Source organism: Cupressus sempervirens, chromosome 8 (genome assembly GCF_028749045.1).
Source record: "Cupressus sempervirens isolate cs-2001-9-10 chromosome 8, ASM2874904v1, whole genome shotgun sequence".
In the NCBI taxonomy this organism is placed as follows: domain Eukaryota; kingdom Viridiplantae; phylum Streptophyta; class Pinopsida; order Cupressales; family Cupressaceae; genus Cupressus; species Cupressus sempervirens.
This window is the reverse complement of record NC_143125.1, coordinates 124,293,757-124,316,533: the sequence shown is the minus strand read 5'-3', so window position 1 is coordinate 124,316,533 and position 22,777 is coordinate 124,293,757.

Genomic DNA, 22,777 nt, shown 5'->3' with positions numbered 1-22,777 from the left:
GATGCCTTGGAGTGCCCGAATGAGGTCCAAAAACTTGATGGAAAGGTGCTACCATGGTTATGAGCCTATAGATTAGGAGCTGGCATTTCTAAAAAGTAGTTATAATAGCCAATCAGAGCAACAATTCAAGAGTTATGACTTTCCAAATTTGGGCTACCCAAAATATCTAAAATAATTGTCAAAGATGTTTTTAGCCAACTCTATATATATTATTAGGGTTTTTAAGCCGAAGGTATTAAGTTTTAATGTCTAAAACTTTCGTGGGTGACATAAAATTGTCCATTTAAGAAAGGCCTAAACATTGTGTAGAATAGCTCTTGGTGGTAGTCCGTAGCTTAGTTTTGCAAATTAGTGTAATGAAGGCACCCATGTTAGTTGGCATATAGTAGTTGTGAATTTTATAATTTTGCATTTGTGGCATAAATGTGAAGTCCATGTTTTGTTCTTGCATTTTCTATTATTTCTTTGTTTTTGTTATGTGTTTATGGTATTAAGAGGAGCACTCTTCATCACTTTTCAATCATTTATCAGGCGTGATACAGTTATGACCCAAACCACCAAACTATCTGGGGCAATCCTCACAAACAAGTTGGAACCTAGAATAGGTGAGGGGACCATTCTAGTACTAGGAAGTAACCTCCTTAATCATGAGTGGTGGACCATGATAGGTGTTAGGAAAACATGCTTCTTTCCTAAATTCTAATCACCTTTCTCCTTAGTTCCTTTTTCATTTTTAAAAAAAATACACCTTACCTTTTTGATAATTTAGACCTTGCCCTAATACCTCCTGATACTTGTTAACAAGGTTTTTGCATGACCTTAATTCATAGATTGAAGATATACAAAAAAGGAACATGTTATTAACAAATTGTTGGAGCATCTACAATGATGAGTAAATAATGATATAGAGGTCCCCCTTGTCGATGACCTTGAAAGGAGCTGAAAAAACTCCTTAGTGTCCCATTCAACAGAATTAAAAACTAGACTGTAGTAATAGAAGTCATGACTATTTTAACAAAATTTTCTTTGAATCCTAGCTTGCTAAGAAAAGGAGTCAAAAATTCTCTCGTTACCTAATCATATGCCTTAGAAATGTTAAGTTTCAGAGCCATACCTAGGTTTCCACATTTATCCATGGAGTGGATGACCTCATGGGTAGTAATAACTATATCTAGAATCTATCTCCCTAGGTAAAACCCCTTCTTATAAGGTCCAATGAAATTATGTAATAGGGGTTTGATGTGGTTCACCATCACTTTAGAAAGGATCTTGTAATCTATGTTGCAACAACTTATAGGTCTAGTTGAGTTCCCTTAGCAACTTATTAGTTGTAACAAATTCCAAGTAGCATGGGCAACATCATACTTAACAATGTCCTAGAACTCCTATAAAACTGTAGGGGGGAATCCATCAGGCCCAAGGGCTTTATATGGGCTCATGGAAAAAATGAATTTTCTCTCTTCCTCTTAGATGACCTTCTTAACCAGGTCTTTATTCATCTAATCATCAATAACCAAGTTCTCAATCTTTAAAATTGTATATCGAGATTTGGTGTCAAGTGGCTTGGAGGAGGGTTGTAGATATCACGAAAATGTTTAGAAACCCATTCCTCCATCCCAACTTTGTCCAAAATCTCATGGCTAGAATTTTTCACCAATGTGCTTAATGTATTCCTCTCTTTTCTCTTTGAAGATGATTTGTGGAAGAAGATCATGTTACTACCACACTCCACTAGCCACCGAACCCTTGACTGCTATTTTGAAAAAAATTCCCCCCTATCCAATAACATTTTCAATTGGGCACAAACATTTTCTTCCTATTGGCCTTTCTAATATGAGTTACTATTGGCTATATTAGTTTGGAGGTGGTCTTTCTTCTTCTTAGTCACTTTATTTTCCTTAAAATTGTTAGCAAATGAACATGTACTCCATCCTCTTACCTTCTTTCAAATCCTTTCTAATTTCCTAGTAATGTGAAACATAATTGAGCACTGAATGAAAATTTTCAAGTATCAGGTTACAACCTCTAAAATTTGGATGTGATTTTCATATTAATTCTTATCTAAAGGGACTTCTTATGAAAGTTTGATTCTTCTTACAAGAGAGGAAGAGTATAGAATGATCATAGATGGTCCTCAAATACACCATTAGGGAGGTTTATGGGCAAATGTCCCAATTATTAGAGATCAAAATATAGTCTAGTCTAACTTGTATTAGGTTATTTCTTAGTGTATCTTTTGACTAGGTAAAAGGAGTTTCATGGGGATCAATACTAAGAAGATCATTTGAACCTAGGAAGTCTGCTAGTTGATAAATACTCTTAGAGAAGCTCCCTATGATGCCCATTATCTCCAAGGGGTACATGGAGTTGTTAAATTATTTTGTACACAACATTCTCTCATTCCTTAGTGACTAAGAAAATTTCTGTTCTTCCTCCCATACCAAAAGCCACCCATTACAAGTGTAAAGGACATAGAAATTAAACAAGTTCCATTTTTGAGTTTTAGAGACAAAGCCAAAAAAAATGAAATGGGGTTTAGGAGGACCTTTGTACTTGTGAAATTATAAGGATTGCAAAGAGTCACTATGCCCCTCAAAGCCCCTTTTGTGAGCTTACATTTATGTAGTTGTTGTGGCCATATCCACACTTGGAACTATGATGTATCATAGTTCCAGGAGTGGTTTAGGAGGACCTCTATACTTTTGAAATTATTAAGATTCAAAAAGAGTCACTATGCCCCTCAAAGCCCCTTTTATGAGCTTACATTTATGTAGTTATTGTGGCCATATCCACACTTTTAATTAGAATGTATCATAGTTCTAGGAGTGGTTTTTATGGAATGTATAGAATATGGGCTCCAAAGTTAGTTCTACATTTGGAGGGATCACATGCCATAACTACCTATTCAATGGCTAATAATGAGATATGGTCGAGACAATCATTCAACATGGTCTATCAAGTTTTAGTTGTAGTACATGTCATTTATTCATCAATGTTAAAAGGACATACATTGGCTTCTTCTATTCTTTTGTTGGTTTTAGGAGCCATAAAGTATGCATAGAGGATACTTGCCTTGTGGTTTGCAAGAAATTTTCAAGTTGTTGGGTCATGTCTCCTAGTTTTTGTGATGCAAGGAGGTGTAAGCTACTAAGACCAATTGGCATACTTAGCTACCAAAATCACCTTGCAAGAGTTGACACAATGAAAGCAAGCACAAAAGAGAACAATAGCATAGATAGAGAGGAAAATATTCTTTATTGATTCATGAAAATATTTTCATACATGCCCAGCTATTAGGCCTTTTGGGTTATGACTAGATACAAAATACATTCAAACCCAAGATCTAGCTTCAAGTTCAGATTTCTAGACACATATACAAACTTCTACCTCCAAGCAGGTCCACCTAAGACCCCTCTACTAAAATTATCAAATTATATCATTAAGACTCTACTGAAGATCCCTACTTATACCAATATATTCCAAAATTTTGCCTAGAATGTTAAAAACTAACATTAAATACTTGAAGAAGCATAAGTCTGCTGCTAACGGAAATTAAATGTCCAAAAATTGATACCCACAAAAAATCATGATATCTCCTAGCCCCTATTGAATTATAACTTGCACTTCTAACTGTAGGTATTAATTTAGGTCCTCTACAACCCCTTAAATTTTAAAGGGTTCATTAACTAGGGATAAGTATGCATCCATCCTACAAGTTAAGCATAGAAACATGTCATGTGTAATAGCCAAAGATTGATACTCTAGGAGAATTGCTATATCTCCCAACCTAGAATGAATTAGGATTTTCACCTTTGAAATGTGGTATTAATCTAGATTGTCTTGAATACCTAAAATTTTAAGCCTCTAACTCACTATTTAATATGATTTACATAGCCCTCAATAGGCACCCATAAACAAGAAAAACATAGCTCTAACAACAAGGTAAAAATGACTCAAACTGAAAACATACAGGATAGCTGTGCAACCCAGGATGCTCATGAATTAGACAACTAGGGTTGGAAGAAATGATTCTCCTGAATCATTGAGGTTTCACAACCTAAGCTGAATCCAACTCATATTGAGAGGTCCATGAAGCATCTTCCATAGGTCTATTCTTCCACTTCACCAAATATTCATAATAATCCTTTCCACTTGTACTCTTCCCAACTCTCTAATTTAATATCTATTGAAGTTCTTCAATATTCTTCATAAGATAATCCTTTGGTACAATAATTTCATCATTTCACTCATGATACTTGTATAAATTAGCAATATTATATATAGGGGATATATCCATGTCATCAAGTAACTCAATTTCATAAGTGTTTCAACTATAAAACTTCTTCAAGATCTTATAGGGTCCAAACTTCTTCATATTCAGCTTATTGTAGGTTCCAATAGGAAATCCTCCTTTCTTCAAATGAACCATCATCTTATCACCAATTTTAAAATCATGATGTCTCCTAGACTAATCAACATTCTCCTTATATTACTGATAACTTTGTTCTAGCCCCAACTTTGCTTCCTTATGCAAAGATTCCACAAAATCAACAAATTCTTTTCCTACATCACTTCTCTTTTCTTTACTAGCAATATCTCTCCAATCTAATATACCTCCAGGCTACATTCTAGTAACAATATCAAAAGGTATCTTCCTTGTACTCCTATTCATATAATTATTATATGCAAATTTAACTTGTGCCTATACCATCTCCCAATTACTTGGCTTATACCCAACTAAACATCTCAGTAAATTACCCAAGCTTTTGTTCACAAACTCTATCTATCCATCTATATATGAATGGAATGTAGAACTATACTTCAACTTAGTACCCATCTTCTTCCACAAAGTCTTCCAAAAATAACCAACAAACTTATTGACTCTATCATAAATAATACTTCTTGGCAATTGGTGCAATCTCGCAATCTCTTTAATGAAAAGTTTAGCAAGATGCTCATCATCTGGTGTTTTTTTACATGGTATAAAATGAGCCATCTTAGAAAATTTATCCACAACAAAAAATATAGAATCATACTCATTTTCTATTTTAGTAAATCCAAGAACTCCACAATTGGTCAATTATACATTCACTAGTTAGAAGCTATTGAGCTCAACAAGGAAATAAAGACAATTTTATGTGGCTATTGAGCATTCATGTGTATGACATCAAAATCATGTCATTGACCAAAAAAAGATTCAAGTCCTTCCTAATAACAAAATTACTAGAAACAACCATATTACCATGAAGTTTAAACCAAAGAATATAGTAAAAGTATAATCTATGGGTGCTATTATGTAACCAACAATGTTCTATCTTAATCAAAATTGGCTCATAGGGCACAATGTTCAAAAAAATACCATATAATAACAAAAATTAAAAGCTAGAATAGTACAAGGGATAGCTCCCCTCTTTATCATCCATGTCCTCATTAGTTAGTTTGTCCTCGTCCTCCTTGACAAGCTTTTCTAGTAGGGTCTTGATAAGACAGGTGCTAGAGAGTTATAGAGGGAGCAAGTCATTTCACTACCTTTTCCCATTTCCTTCCTTTTATTGTTAACTTGTAGAAAATACAACATGGTAGTTGCAAAATGCATAACCTTAGTCAAAAAATCTACAAGGGTCAAGGCCTCCTAATTTTTGGTGAGATTATAGAAGGATTTGTCGAGGCTCTCTATCCAATTTTTTCTTTTATAATTTTCTTGGTGGTGACTCCCCATCTTCCCCCCATGCCTAATAGCCTCCTTCATTAGGGAGGTGATATCCTCATCCAATCTCTTGTTTGGTGATGGGTAAATTACATGGTATTTTAATTATGGGATAAGGTAGCCTGGTATCTATTCTCATAGAACCAGGGTGAATGTATTTTATCTTCCTCTTTCTAGTAGGTCTAATTTCAATCTCCACATATTCTAATCTCACTTTTTTTCTAGGGAGGGGAGATCCTAAACTTCTCCATTTTGATCCACTTGCTCAATCTCTATGTGACTTCATTGCTATGCCTAATATCAGTATTAGAGTCTATAAAGCTTTAATGTCCTTTCCAATTCCAAGGAAATTTTCAACATCTATTTTCAAGGTTGACCTAAAGCTTGGGTTAATGGAAACTTGGTGAGGATCATTGGCTAGGGGATTAAATAAAGGGGTAGGTTCAAAGAAAGTTGGAATTTTTAGAGTTTGAATATGAAGGCTTGATATAGGATATAAAAGAGTTTCCCTTCTTCCATCTTTTTTTGGACATAAACTCATTGTCCTCCATTAAATACAAAATACAATGCAAGAAAGAGGTTAAGTCCTAGTCTCTAAAGTGATTTAAGATGGGGAAGTGATAATAATGCAACACCTAATGCTACCCTTCAAGTGTAATGTAGGACATGGTGGCATAGAACACAATATCACATGGCTTAGGTAGATCCTCACTAGAGAAGCTACTGTATATTCATATAGGTTCCTCCTTACAATAGAAAAAATTCATTAGACTCATTTTATACAAAACTCTGGGCTTCTTTTGCTAGTTGTTTCCCTCAATAGACAAGACACCTACCTTAATAATGAGATCCTTTGTAATTTCAAAGGCATCCCCATTAATGGCCACATTTTTTCTAGCCCATGTATTTGCAAATTTTAGGGACATATTCTAATCATACCCTTCAATACACTTCATGAATGGTAAAATCCATCCTTCATGCAAATAGACCCTCATCACCTCATTATCTTTGTTGTAGTCTTTAACTTAATCTACCTCAATATGGTTTGATCTAGAACCCAAGTCACCTTCTCCATGCTCAATAACCAAACCCTTAGTATCCACCAAAATTTCATTGTTGTAGGATAGAGCTTGAAAGCAAAGGACCTGTAAGATTATGTCATTGAGAATGATCTCTTTGATATAATTAATTACTGTATTATGATCAAGAAGCCTCACATTTTCCAACTTCCACCCTATATTTTCACATATGAATGGTACCTTTCCCATCATTGTTAAGTAATGCTAGCTATACCCCATTCCTATAAAATGATACAAATGGGAATTTCCATTATTGTCTTTCAATATGCATATCCTTGGTAGCTATAATCCATTTACACAATGATCGTAGATTGTCCTCTCACCTTCATCATAAACATTTATTGTGGGAATGCCTCAAAGGGAAATAATCTCAAAATATTTTCTATCATTAAATACTTTATGAAACTTAACCTAAAAGTGTCCTGCCTTCCTCGGTCAATGAAAAATTTTCACCTATTGTACCTCTTCATTCCAAACCACAATCAATGTGTTCTCTATCCTTGAGACATTGGGTGGATAGTGGGGTTTGTGTAATAAATATGCATCATGTGGACCTCTTGAAGCCCATGCATCAAGGTCCAAATTTCTTAAATGAATGACTTAATCTTTCATCAACTACTTCCTTCTCCATTAAAAAATTTGATAATTAACAATAAATCACCCTCAATAGTTCAGCTTTCAATTATTCTTTCTTCCACTAACCTCGTGACCCATAGAAGGGCCAAGGCTTCTGCTTCATTATTTTATCCACTTCCACAATCTATCACATAGGGTAGCACTAGTTTTCCCATATTATCCATAATAACCTTACTAGCCAAACACCTTCAAATAATGGCTAACCATTCAAAGTTAAGTTTCATTCATGAATTTGGGGGAAGGTGCCACTTGAGGGGTTCATGTGATGTTTGAAATGTTAGACATCACTAGATTCCTTCAAGAAATTTATTACTTGAATAGCCACCACTGAGGAATTGGTGGATTTATCCTTAAAGATGTAGTTATTCCATTTCTTCCAAATTTGCCAACACACAATACCGGGGGTGATTTTCTGGAAGGTTTTAAGGAATGTGTGGTTGGAAGGACCCTTCTAGTCCACAAACTAATGGAGATCCCCATTAAAGGACTTCTTAATCTCTCATTTAGAAAAAATCTCCCTCCATACTTCTTGAGCATAGGGGCAATGTATGAGATAGTGTTGGCTGGATTCCACAACATTATAGCATAACATTCAATAATTAGCCAGCTAGAATCTTTCCTTCTAAAGATTAGCAATGGTTAGGATAGTGTCATGCAAATATGTTGAGTAAAAGAAATTGGTCATTGGTAGGATCCATGAATTTCAAACATTTTTTCAATCCCTTAGAATTTCACCACCCTTATTGCAACAAATGTAAGCAGATTTCACTATGAAATCTTCTAAGGGGGCCATGTTCATAACTAAGGAGTCTTCCATAGGGTGGAAGGGATACAACATTTATTGATTATTTTATGTAGATCAATTAGCAATCTTTCCCTAGGATGATCATGATCTTGAGGTATTTTTGACATAGGAGCATCTTGGGTGTAAGAGCAATCTTGCATCACCCTAAAATATTTTTATTTTTAGTCCTTTCTATTTTAATATGGACTAGTAGATAGGGTGGTTACTATTTATGGGAACTTTCTATGAGCTCAAAATGTTCTCATTTTTTATAGGAAGGTTCATTTTAGAGTTATAAGCCTGCCATAAAAATCTCATTACTCAAGCTTCAATATAATAGAAGTTATTGTAGATTTTTGGTGGAAAAATTTGTAGAAAAATCTCCACACTCACTATTGGAGGCCTTAGATTGCCTGAATGAGGTCCAAAAACTCAATGAAAGGGTGCTAGCATGGTTATTAGCCGATAAATTAGGAGCTAGCATTTCTAAAATGTAGTTATAATGGCCAATCAAAGCAACAATTCAATAGTCATGACCTTCCAAAGTTGGGCTACCCAAAATATCTAAAATAATTGTCAAAGATGTATTTTGCAACCTCTGTATATATTTTTAGGGTTTTACAACCCAAGGTATTAAGTTTCAATGTCTAGAACCTTCCTTGGTGACATAAAATTGCCTATTGAAGAATGGCCTGAACATTGTGTAGAATAGCTCTTAGTGGTAGTTTGTAGCTTAGTTTTGGAAATTAGTGTAATGAAGGCACCCATGTGCATTAGAATATTGTAGTTTGGAATTTTATAATTTTGCATTTTTGGCATAAATAGGAAGTCCATATTTTTTTCTTGCATTTGCTATTATTTCTTTGTTTTTTTTATGTGTTTATGGTATTAAGAGGAGCACTCTTCATCACTTTTCAATCATTTATCAAGTGTGATATAGTTATGACCCAGACCACCAAACTATCTAGGGCAATCTTCACAAAGAAGTTGTAACCTAGAATAGGTGAGGGGACCTCCCTCAAGCCAAAGATCATCCCATAAGTCAATGGTTGCCTCATCCTCTAAGAACCAATGTATTCCCTTCTTCAAAATCTTTTTGTTGTGTAATAAATTACTCCATATTCTAGATCCTAAGGGGAGAGTATTACTATAGAGATGAAGATGAAATGAATCACCTCTTAAGTACTTACCCTAGATAATATTCCACCAATTAATCATGGAGTTTACTAGCTTTTACCCCATCTTAGAAAGGAGGGTATTATTCAAGTTACCAATCTTTCTAATGTTTAGATCACCCAAAGACTTGGGTATACAAACTTTATCGCAGCTAATCAATCTTATCCTAGTCTTTTTCTCAGCCCCTTACCTTAAAAAGTTTCTTTTTATTTTCTCAATAATATCCTTATATCTTCTTGGGAGTTTAAAAAGGGAGAGAAAGTACATTGGTATATGTTGTAAGGAGGCTGAGAGAAGTTGAAGTTACCCTATACTACTCAAGATTTTGCCATTCCAACCCACAAAATTTATTTGTTTGTGTTCCAACAACCCATTCTAGTACTAGGAAGTAACCTCTTTAATCATGAGTGGTGGACCATTATAGGTGTCAAGCAAACGTGCTCCTTAGTAGCATTCCTAAATTCTAATCACCTTTCTCCATAGTCGCATTTTCATTTTTTAATAAAAATACACCTTACTTTTTTGATAATTTAGACCTTGCCCTAATACCTCCTCATACTAGTTAACGAGGTTTTTCCATTTCCTTAATTCATAGATTGAAGATATAAAAAAAGAGAAGGTTTCATCAACAAATTGTTGGAGCACCTACAAAGCAATCGAGGAGGTAGGTTTTATGCCTTTTATTTTACTCTATTGCACTAAATCCTTTAAGTTTCTTCCCATAACCTTTGCCACAATGATGAATAAATAATGATGTAGGAGTGCCCCTTGTTGATGACCTTGAAAGGAGGTGAAAAAATGCCCTAGTGTCCCATTCAACAGAATTGAAAACTAGATTGTATTAATAGAAGTCATGACTATATTAACAAAATTCTCTTTGAATCCTAGCTTGCTAAGAAAAGGAGTCAAAATTTTCCTCCTTACCTTATCATAGGCCTTAGAAATGTTAAGTTTTAGAGTCATACCTAGATTTCCACATTTATCCATGGAGTGGATCACCTCATGGGTAGTAATAGCTACATCCAAAATCTATCTCCATAGGGAAAACCCCTTCTTATAAGGGCCAATGAAATTATGTAATAGGGGTTTGATGTGGTTCACCATCACTTTATAAAGGATCATGAAATTTATGTTGCAACAACTTATAGGTTTCAATTCCTCTAGATGACTCAGTTCATCTGCTTTTGTATTAGAAAAATATAGGTCCAGTTGAGTTCTCTTGGACACTTATCAGTTTTTAAAAATTCCCAAGTAGCATGGGCAACATCATACTTAAAAATGTCCTAGAACTCCTAGAAAAATGTAGGGGGGAACCCATTAGGCCCAAGGGCTTTATATGGGCTCGTGGAAAAAATGAATTTTTTCACTTCCTCTTACATGACCTTCTTAACTAGGTCTTTATTCATCTAATCATCGATAACCAAGTTCACAATCTATAAAATTGTATATTGAGATTTGGTGTCAAGTGTCTTGGAGGAGGGTTGTAGATATCATGAAAATGTTTAGAAACCCATTCCTCCATCCCAATCTCCTCCAAAATCTCATGGCTAGCATTGTTCACCAATGTGCTTATGGTATTCCTCTCTTTTCTCTTTGAATATGATTTTTGGAAGAAGGTGATGTTACTATCACACTCCACTAGCCACTAAAACCTTGACCACTATTTCCATCAAAATTCCTCCCTATCCAATAACATTTTCAATTGGGGACTGACCTTTTCCTCCTATTGGTCTATCTAAGATGAGTTACTATTGGCTATATTAGTTTGGAGGGGGTCTTAATTCTTCTTAGTCACCTTATTTTCCTTAAAATTGTTAGCAAATGAACATGCACTCCATCCTCTTACCTTCTTTCAAATCCTTTCTAATTTCCTAGTAATGTGAAACATAATTGAGCCCTGAATGAGAATTTTGTAGCATTAGGTTACAACCTCTAAAATTTGGGTGTGAGTGCCATATTAATTCTTACCTAAAGGGACTTCTTATGAAAGTTTGATTCTTCTTGCAAGAGAGGAAAAGTATAAAATGATTAGAGATGGTCCTCAAATAGACCATTGGGGAGTTGTATGGGAGAATGTCCCAATCATTAGAGATCATCACATAGTCTACTCTAACCTATATTAGGTTATTTTTTAGTGTAATTTTTGATTAGGTAAAAGGATTTTCATGGAGATTAGTATTAAGAAGATCATTTGAAGCTAGGAAGTGTGCTAGTTGATACATACTCTTAGAGAAGTTCTCTAGGATGCCCATTATCTCCAAGGGGTACATGGATGTGTTAAATTATTTTGTACACAACATTCTCTCATTCCTTAGTGACTAAGAAACTTTATTTTCTTCCTCCCATATCAACAGCCACCCATTACAAGTGTAAAGGGCATATAAATTAAACAAGTTAAATTTCTAAGTTTTAGAGACAAAGCCAACAATAGTGAAATGGGTTTAGGAGGACCTCTGTACTTGTGACATTATTAGGATTGCAAAGAGTTGCAATGCCCCTCAAAGCCCCTTTTGTGAGCTTACATTTATGTAGTTGTTGTGGCCATATCCACCCTTGGAACTATGACATATCATAGTTCCAGGAGTGGTTTAGGAGGACCTCTATACCTATGAAACTATCAAGATTTTGAAGAGTACCTATGCCCCTCAAAACCCCTTTGTGAGCCTACATTTATGTAGTTATTGTGGCCATATCCACACTTGGAATTATGATGTATCATAGTTCTAGGAGTGGCTTTTATGGAATGTAGAGAATATGGGCTCCAAAGTTAGTTCTACATTTGGAGGGATCACATGCCATAACTACCTATTCAATAGCTAATAATGAGATATGGTTGAGACATTCATTCAATGTGGTCTAACAAGCTTTAGTTGTAGTACATGTCATTTATTCATCAGCATTAAAAGGACATACATTGGCTTCTTCTATTCTTTTGTTGGTTTTAGGAGCCATAAAGTATGCATAGAGGATGCTTGCCTTCTTGTTTTCAAGAAATTTTCAATTTTTTGGGTTGTCTCCTAGTTTTTGTGATGTAAGGAGATGTGAGTTACTAAGAACAATTCACAAACTCAGCTACCAAAACCACACTGCAAGAGTTGACACAATGGAAGAGAGCACAAAAGAGAACAACACCATAGATAGAGAGGACAATATTCTTTATTGATTCATGAAAATATCATCATACATTCCTAGCTATAAGGCCTTCTAGGTTACGACCAGATACAAAATACATTCAAACCCAAGATCTAGCTTCAAGTTCAGATTTGTAGACACATATACAAAGTTCTACCTCCAAGAAGCTCCACCTAAGACTCCTCTACCAAAATTATCAAATTATATCATGAAGACTCCACTGAATATCCCTACTTATACCAATCTAGGCCAAAATTGGCCTTGAATGCATAAGTCCACCTCTAATAGAAAGTAAATGTCCACCTATAATAAATTAAGATTTGCACCTTTGAAATATGTTAGTACTCTAGATCCTCTTCAATACCTAAAATTTTCACCCTCTAACTCATTGTTAGAAATTAGTTACATATCCCTCAATAGGCACCCAGAAACTAGAAAAACATAGCTCCAAAAACAAGGTAAAAACAACTCAAACTGAAAACATGCAGTATAGTAGTGCAACCCAGGATGCTCATGCATCATAAAACTAGGGTTGGAAGAAATGATTCTCCTAAATCATTGAGGTGTCACAACCTAAGCTAAATCAAATTCAGATTGAGAGATCCATAAAGCATATTCCATAGGTCTATTCTTCCACTTGATGAGATATTCATAATAATCCTTTCTACTTATACTCTTACCAACTCTTTGATCTAATATCTATTGAGGTTCTTCAACATTCTTCATAGGATAATCCTTTGGTGCAATAATTTCATCATTTAACTCTTGATACTTGTATAAATTAGCAATATTAAATATAGGGGATATATACATGTCATCAGGTAACTAAATTTCATAAGCATTTCCACTATCAAACTTCTTCAAGATCTTATAAGGTCCAAACTTCTTCATCTTCAGCTTATTGTAGGTTCCACTAGGAAGTCCTCCTTTCTTTGAATGAACCATCATCTTATCACCAATTAAAAAATCATGATGTGTACTAGACTGATCACCACTCTTCTTATACTTTTGATTATTTTGTTCTTTCCTCAACTTCACTTCCTTATGCAAGGATTCCATAAAATCAATAAATTCTTCTCCTACATCACTTCTCTTTTCTTCACTAGCAATATCTTTGAAATCTAATATTCCTCTAGGCTACATTCTAGTAACAATCTCAAAAGGTGTCTTCCCTGTACTCCTATTTATAGAATTATTATATGCAAATTCAACTTGTTCCTATACCATCTCCTAGTTACTTAGCCTATTCCCAACTAAACATATCAGTAAATTACCCAAGCTTTTTTTCACAACCTCTATCTATCCATTTATATATGGATGGAATGTAGAACTAAATTTCAACTCAGTACCCATCTTCTTCCACAAAGTCTTCTAAAAATAACCAACAAACTTACTGACTCTATCAGAAATAATACTTCTTGGTAGTCGATGAAATCTCACAATCTCTTTATTATAGAAAAGTTTAGCAAGATGCTCGTCATTTGATGTCTTCTTACATGGTATGAAATGAGCCATCTTAAAAAATTTATCCACAAAAAAATATATAGAATCATACCCTTTTTCTATTTTAGGAAATCCAAGAACAAAATCCATACTGGTGTCACTCCAAGGTATCTTAGGAATAGTAATAGGTGTATACAAACTAGTATTTTGAATTACATCTTTAGCAACTTGACAAACTCCATAACTCCTTACAAAATTTTGAACATCCTTATACATATATGGCCAATGATACTTATCCTTCAACAAACTCAACTTAATATCAATTCCAAAATGTCTAGCCAATCCACCACTATGTTTTTCCTTAATCAAATTTAGCCTCATAAAACTTCTAGGGGTATAGAATTGAATACGTTTGAACAACATACCTTCTTGAATGAAGTATTCATCATACTTACTTATGTGATCTATTATATTTGGTGCTCTGTACTCTCTCCATGCCTCGAAAAAATCCTGATCAACATCATACAACTCTTTCATTTCATCAAAACCAAGAACTTCAAACTTCATTTCAGTCAACAAAGAATTTTTTCTACTCAATACATCAAAAACTTTACTACTAACTCCACTCTTATGCTTAATCAAAAATGTAAAACTTTGCAAATACTCAACCCACTTCATATGTATCTAATTCAATTTATGTTCACTTCCCAAGTACTGTAAAGCTTTATGATCAATGTACAACACAAACTCCTTAGGAATAAAATAATGTCTCCACTTTTTCATTTCTTGGACAATAGCATAAAATTCTTGATCATACACAAAATACTTCCTTTTACCATGATTCAACTTCTGACTAAAGAAAGCAACAAATTTACCTTCTTGAATTAATACAACTCTTATTGCACTACCACTTCCATCACATTCAACTTGAAATACTTTGTTGAAATCAAGTAAAGCCAATATAGGTAACCCAAAAACCTTTTGTTTCAAAGTCTCCAAACTCTTATTAGCTCCATATGTCCACTTGAATTCCTTTTTATCTCCTCTCATTGTCTCATTCATAGCATTATAAACATAACAAAAAATTTCTTATGAAATTTTTGTAGAAACTAGCTAAACCATGAAATGATCTTACCTCACCCACATTTTGAGGTGTAGGCCACTCCAAAATAGCTTTAACCTTCTTAGGATCCATCTTCAAACCATCAGCTAAAATCACAAATCCTAAATACACAATCTCCTCTTGCATAAAAGAACATTTTCTTTTCAGATTAATCATCAACCTCTCCTCCTTCAATCTCTACAATACTTGTCTAATATGCTCAAGATGTTCTACTTTAGTCTTACTAAATATCAAAATATCATTGAAATCAAAAATCACAAACTTACCCAAAAATCATTTCAAAAATTTATTCATCAACCTCATGAAAGTACTAAGTGCATTAGTCAAACAAAAAGACATTACCAACCATTCATACAAACCATCTTTTGTCTTGAAAGCATGCTTCCATTAATCACCTTCTCTAATTCTAATTTGATGATAGCCACTCTTCAAATCAATCTTGGTAAAATACATTCTCCACTCAAAAAATCCATAATGTCATCCATCCTCAGTATAGAAAATCTACATTTCACTATAATCTTGTTAATAGCTTTGGAATCAGTATACATTCTCTATTCTTCACTCTTTTTTGGTGCTAATATAGTAGGTATAGTGCATGGACTCAAAATTTCTATGATCAAACATTTTTGCAATAACTCATGCAATTGTTTGTTAAGTTTCTCATTCTTTGTAGGTGTCAATCTAGATGGTGCTTTGTTTAGCAAACTAGCTCTAGGAATCAAATCCATATAGTGACTTATACTTCTCATTAGAGTCAAACATCAGGTATATCCTCTACCACAATCTCTTTATACTCATTCAACAATTCTACAATTTCTTCTGGTACTCAACTTCCACTATCTGTTGTCACTCAGTCATTACTACCAATACTCGGTCCTCTAGGAACTAAAATAGAAGAAACTTGATTCTTTTTTACTTCCTTTCAAAATTTCTTTCCATTAACTATGGAAACTTTTATTTTAGTACAACTAATCTCATCTAGACTTTCAATCAAAGGAAACAATATTTGCTTCTTCCCATTTACCCAAATAGTATATTGACTCAATCTTCCATCATATACAACATATCTATCATATTGTCAAGATCTACCCGAAAAAATATGACAAGAATCCATAGGCATAATATCACACAACACTTCATCAAAGTAATGTCCAATCTTGAACTTCATAATACATTGCTCACTTACCAATATCTTATGCTCATCTTTGACCCATGAAACATGACAAGGTTTTTGATGTTTTAGCCCCTGTAACTGCAACTTTGTAACTAGATCTTTTGATGCCAAATTGGTTGAATTTCCACTATCAATGATCACCTTGCAATATTTTCTAGCTATTTTACATCTGGTTTTGAAAAGACTTCTTCTCAAAATAGGTTCCTCATCACTTCCCTTATACATAAGGTTCTTCCCACCATTAGATTTTCTCTAGCCTCAGGTCCACTTGGTGATCTCTCAATGTCTCCTTGAATCACAACATTTCATGTAAGACATGGTGCATCATTACCAAATTTGACACAACTACCTTTATATTGTTCCCAGTTTTCAAAATTAATTTTATTAGTAGTCATGTGATATATGACTATGCAATAAGAGCTTATGTCATGTGAAATTTGACAATTCTTTAAGCATTAGTAAGTTGGAAAGAGTAAGAGGATTACCTAAATTGAAGAAACCTAATAATGCTATGTGTAAACAATGTCATGTGGGTGAAATGAAAATGTCTATTTTCAAGAGAAAGACCCTACTCATCTAATGATATTTTGGAATTGGTTCATATTGACCTCTATGGACCCTTTCAAGTGATAAGCTACTATGGTGAAAAATATTTCTTTCTATTTATTAACAATTACTCTGGAATAATGATTGTAATGTTTCCAAAAGAAAAAATTGATGTTTTTCAATTGTTTAAGTGTTACTTGGCAAGTCTTGAAAAAGAAATAGGTAAAAGTCTAAAGTGCTTGAGATCAAAAGGAGGAGATTTTATCTCTAATGAATTCATCATATTCTACAATGATAGAGAAATCAAGAGAAATATATTAGCACCCAAGAACCCTCCAGAAAATGGAATAGCTGAAAGATTAAGCATATCAATCATGGATTTTTCAAGAACACTAATGATGGAGAAGCATGCATCACATAAATACTAGACATAAGTTGTAGGTACAAAAGTCTATACTTTTAATCAAGTATAAGTCAAGAACGGTAGAAATATTACACCATTTAAGTTATGATATGGGTATGCACCTAACACAAAATATTTAAACTCTTTGGAAAAAAATGTTATATAGTAAAGGACAAAGAAATTGAAAAAATGATGATAAAAGTGATGAGGTATATTCCTAGGATATTCCACTAAAAGAAAAGCTTATAAGTATTTGAATTCTAGCACTAAAAAAGTTTTGGAAAGTGAAAATGTGAATGCTGATGAATATGTAGAAAATAATAAAGTTGAATACAAGATAGAACCTAAAAATTAAAACACATTTTTATATGTCAATGAAGTTGTTCCCTACACCTTAATTGAGCTAGAAAATAACCTACTCAGAGAAAAAACAAAGCTTGAATGTAGAATGTAGTAGTAGGCTACCAAGAAATAGACAGTAGGTGTCTAGAAATGGACTACAGGTGTTAAGCGATAGTAAAAGGATGCCAAGATACAAGAAGAAGATATCAAGTACAATAAATAAAATGCCAAGAAAAAAAAAGAACAAGAAAAGATACCTAAAACATGGATTGAAATAAATTTTCAAGATGACCCTAAAGAAGAAGAAAGAAGAAAAGAACCTACACTAGAAAAATATGTGAGACGACATCATGCATCGAAGAAAATTATTGGGAACAAAGACATTGGGGTTATGAAAAGTAAAATAATAAGAAGTGACACATGTTTACTTTGTGATTTTGAACCTAAAATAGTGATTGATGCTCTCGATAATGAAGATTGGATTCAAGCAATGAATGGAGAAATTCAAAAAATAGAGAAGAAAAAAACTTGGTCACTAGTACCTTAACCAAAGGACAAGAATTTTATTACAAAAAGGTGGATATCGATGAACAAGCTGAAAAAAAAAAGGAGAAGCCACAAGGAATAAAGATAGATTGGTATGAAAAAATATAAACAAGAAGAAGACATTGAATATGGGGAAAAAAATTCTTGAGTTCCAAGATTGAAAGGAATTAGAACTATGCTTGCATATTCTACTTACAAAGTATTTAAAGTTTATCAAATTGATGTCAAATCTACATTTTTTAATGGAAAACTATGAGAAGAGATTTTTGTTCGAACAACCAAAATTATTTTCCAATCCAAGAAAGAAGACCATGGTATTTAAGTTTTATAAAGAATTATTTGGACTGAAAAAGGCCCCTAGAGCATGGTATAAAATGTTAAACAACTATTTGGTAAAGATTGGTTTTCCAAGGACCAACGATAATATTAATCAGTACTTGGAAAATGAAGGTGGTAAAGGGATACTATTAACTAAAATATTTATGAATGATATCATATTTGAATGACAAGATGCATTATGCAAATTAGTTCATAAGGAGATCCGTTACGAATTTGAAATTTGTACATTTGGGGAAATCAAATTCTTTATTAGTTTGCAAGTATATCAAATGAAGAAAGGTATCTGTATTACAAAATCCATGTATATAAATTAGATACTAAAAATATTTGTGATGGAAGATTCAAGGTTAGTTAGCACTCCTATAGCTATTGGACATAAGCTTTCTAAGAAGGATGATTCTACTAATGTAAACTAGACATTGTATAAATCAATGATTGGGAAGCTACAATATGTTGCTCCTAGATGACCAAACATTGCATAGTAGTTAGAATTGTTGCAAGATTATTTTTAAATTCTAAGGAAAATCACCTAATGGTAATAAAAATAATATTAAAATATTTGAAAGGAATAGAGGATTATGGACTCTACTACAAAAAGAATGACAATTTGAACTTAAAGTGTACACAGATGTTGATTGGAAGGAAACATTAATGATAGAAAGAGTACAAGTGGTGGAGATTTCTTTCTAGGAAAGAGATTGGTTCTATGGATAAGCAAGAAATTGAATTATACTTTACAACCAATAGCAGAAGATGAATATGTAATAGCAATATGAATTATTCTGACATTGTGTGGATCAAGAAACTATTTAAAAGGATGAAGGAAGAGATCATTGATCTAGTTATTATCTATTGTGATAACTCAAGTGCTATAAATATATCAAAGAACCATGTGATGCACACAAAGACCAAGCATATTTCTACCAAGTATTACTATTTGAGGGAACTAGTTTAAGAAAAAGACTTGTATGATTGAAATATGTGAACACTACAAAGAAGATAGATAATATTTTCACAAATAGCCTGTTTGATAGGTAGAATTAGAATAAAATTGGCATTCAAAATTCTAATTTTTCTTTCATCTATTGTTTGGGTCTACATAATCAAAGTTAGAATAGGGAAAAAGTAGAATTTGATATCCCCATTTGACCCCCAAAACAAGAATTTTGAATTCCTTCAAAATACTTTTGATTTTGAATTACTATTTTAATTCCCATTATAAATCCAATTTTTAAAAAATGAGCATTTCAATTGAATTAAAATTTAATTAGGTTTGACATCTAGATGTCCATTTGGGAGCACCTATTCTGGCCCAAATTTTTGAAATTTAATTTTTTTGAATGGGGGGAACATTTTCCACTATTACTTGCTCATATGTCTAGATTAAATAAAATAACTAATACCACACATATATAAATTCCTTCATCTTTCTTTTATCTTTTTCTTGAATTTTTATTTTTCAATGAACATTGACAATTTTGGTGTGTGTGGAGTTGGAAGCATCATGACTAGGTTCTTGAAAAAATTGGAGATATAGTGATTTCAATTAAAGTAAAATTTAATTGGGTTTGACATCCAGATGCCCATTTGGTAGCACCTGTTTTTGCACAAATTTTTAAAATTTACTTATTTTAATGAGGGGAAAATTTTCTACTATTACTTGCTCATATGTTTGGATTAAATAAAAGAACCAGTATTGCACATATCTAAATTCTTTCATCTTTCTTTTAAATTTTTCTTGAATTTTTTTTTTGCAATGAACATTGACATTTTTGGCATGTACAAAGTTGGAAACACCATGAATAGGTCCTTGAAAAAATTGGAGATACAAATTACCTTTCTCACTATAACTTTTATACTCATTTTTTGAACCATATATTCATATTTTGAACCAAACGATCTTAGAATAACAAATTCTTAATATCAAATATTTTTAAGTTTTAACCAAAGAGTCCCAAAACAAATTCTAGAAATTGTAATTTGGATTTCAAGTTCATGAATCCCAAATAAAGGATTTCAAAATCCAATTCCTAAATCATATTCTAGAAACCAAATAGGCCTGAAGGCTTTACCTAAGGATACACATGAGTATCTAAGAGGTAAATTAAAGGTGATTCCCCTAGCTGAGACTATCTAAGCCAACATGGAAATTTGCAACAAATGAGTTGATCATAATATCTTACAAGTTGATGGAAAAAGTCATACTTTAACAGATGTCTAAAGTAGTGAAGAAAGATGATAGATGAAGAATAGAACACTAACATGAAGATATCTCCATGTAGAAGACGTATGAGAAAGATGAGGTGTCTTTGGAATTATTTTCAAAGAGTGAGATATTATATAGTTACCATATCAAGAAGCAAACTAATAGAGAAGTTGGAAAGAGAGGGAGAATGCATTAACAAAGATAAATCAATGAATGGTGTTTCCAACAATCAAGGAACTTAGAAGTTTAGGAGTTATATATCAAGAAGGGAGTTGATTGATTTCATGATCTGATATGAGAGAGAGAGTCTCTATTGCATATCAGAGTTGTATGGATGAGAATCTGAATGAAACTAGAAGGGGAGATTTTTGGACATTGGGATGAGAATAAAAATGAAACTAAGCTACTGTAACTTTCATTACATCAAGCATATTTCCCATTTAGAACTCTCAAAAAATTTAAAACATCAACCACACCTCAACTTCAACCTATGCAGTCATGGGCTCAATTAGCCAATCTTCTTTCCAAACTAATCTTGGGGCTAGGAATAGGTTTCCTCCCCATTCCTTGTTTGTTTTCAATTTATTTTGACCCATGCTAATGGACTCCTCCTTAGGTTTCTCATTAGGATCTTATTTTCCTAGTTTTAGGCCTTGTAGCCTTTTTGTCCCAATCAGTCCTCCTAAACTCACATTTCTTGGAATATCTCCCAACTTATCAAAAACCAACCCCCAAAGTATTTAGGTATTCTTACTAAGGTATTCATAGGATTCAATATTTCCTATATCTTAGCCTCCCAAAATATCCATACATAGGATTTCCACTAAACCCCTATTTTTAAGGGTTTCTAGGGCATGTGAACCAATCTAGTTCCATTTTTCTCAACAAGTTCTCCAATGGTATCCCCTACACTCCTCCTTGATTAAACATATATAAGACACATTCCTCTTTACTTCCACACTTCTTGATTGTCCATATTTACAAAACATCCTCTAAAGAAGATACTAAATTATCAAGACACAAGAAATTAGTAAATTGATAACTAGTCTAACAAAAAAAACCAAACCAATTCTAGAATAGGTAAGAACACAACATCTATTGAAGTCTCAATGATTAGTTCAATCCTGTCAATCACTATATGATTGGATAAATGTTCTATTATATAGCTAAAATATTTTCTTGCTCTTCCCAATCCTCAATCAACAAAATCTATTAAGAAACTGTTGGGTTAAGGATTTTCCAACCTTAAATATTCCAACCCCTTGTGGTCATACCACAAGGTTAGGGTTAGGACTCGTATAGAGTTAATTCCTAGTTTCTAGGAAAATTTGTCACGAGCAACTTTGGAAAACATTTTCTCATTGAACAAATTCCACTCCTAAATTCCATAACTCCTTCCAAAATCAACTCCTTGGATCCCAAAGAACTTAAAAACATAGAGAAAAAAATATGTCACTCCATTTTGGGATTTTGGTTAAATTTTGACCCTTTTGTTGCCTTTCCTATGATGTGGCCTCTAGAGCCTAATAAAATACACACATCAAAAGCTCTCAACATCCTTGAATCACAAACATACTGAATTAATGTAGGTACTTTATAATTAATCCTTATTACCTTAGTGGTTTTCTAGAATCAGCCACAACCCAAAACTAAACTATAATCTAAGAAAGACTCTAGGGTGCTCCTGCACCATTCTCCCCTTGCAACAAAAATCTATGCGATATATTGTTTTAAGAAATCTAAACTAATTCCATGCTTCTTCGAGTCACCTTTTTCTATCGAAGTATCCTCTAACTCTAGTTGGTATCTCCACTTCACTAGGTGCTCCATGTATGTCTTGTGCCTAGTATTCTTCTTCACTCTTGTATCCATAATCTTGTTAACCTATGGTTTGATCTGATTAGGTACCTTGAATTCTTCCTAATCCCTATTCACCTCAGTACTATATTGTTTATCATCCATCTTTGTTCCTTTATATTTTATCATGTTCTTTACATTGATATTAGGATGGATGGACATATCGTTGGGTAATTCCACCTTGTAGGAATTTGGTCCATATTTAGCCAACACTTTGCACATGGTCCTTGATCCTTTCCATCTATAGCTTACTTGGTATGTCCTTCTATAACCTAGCCTTGCTC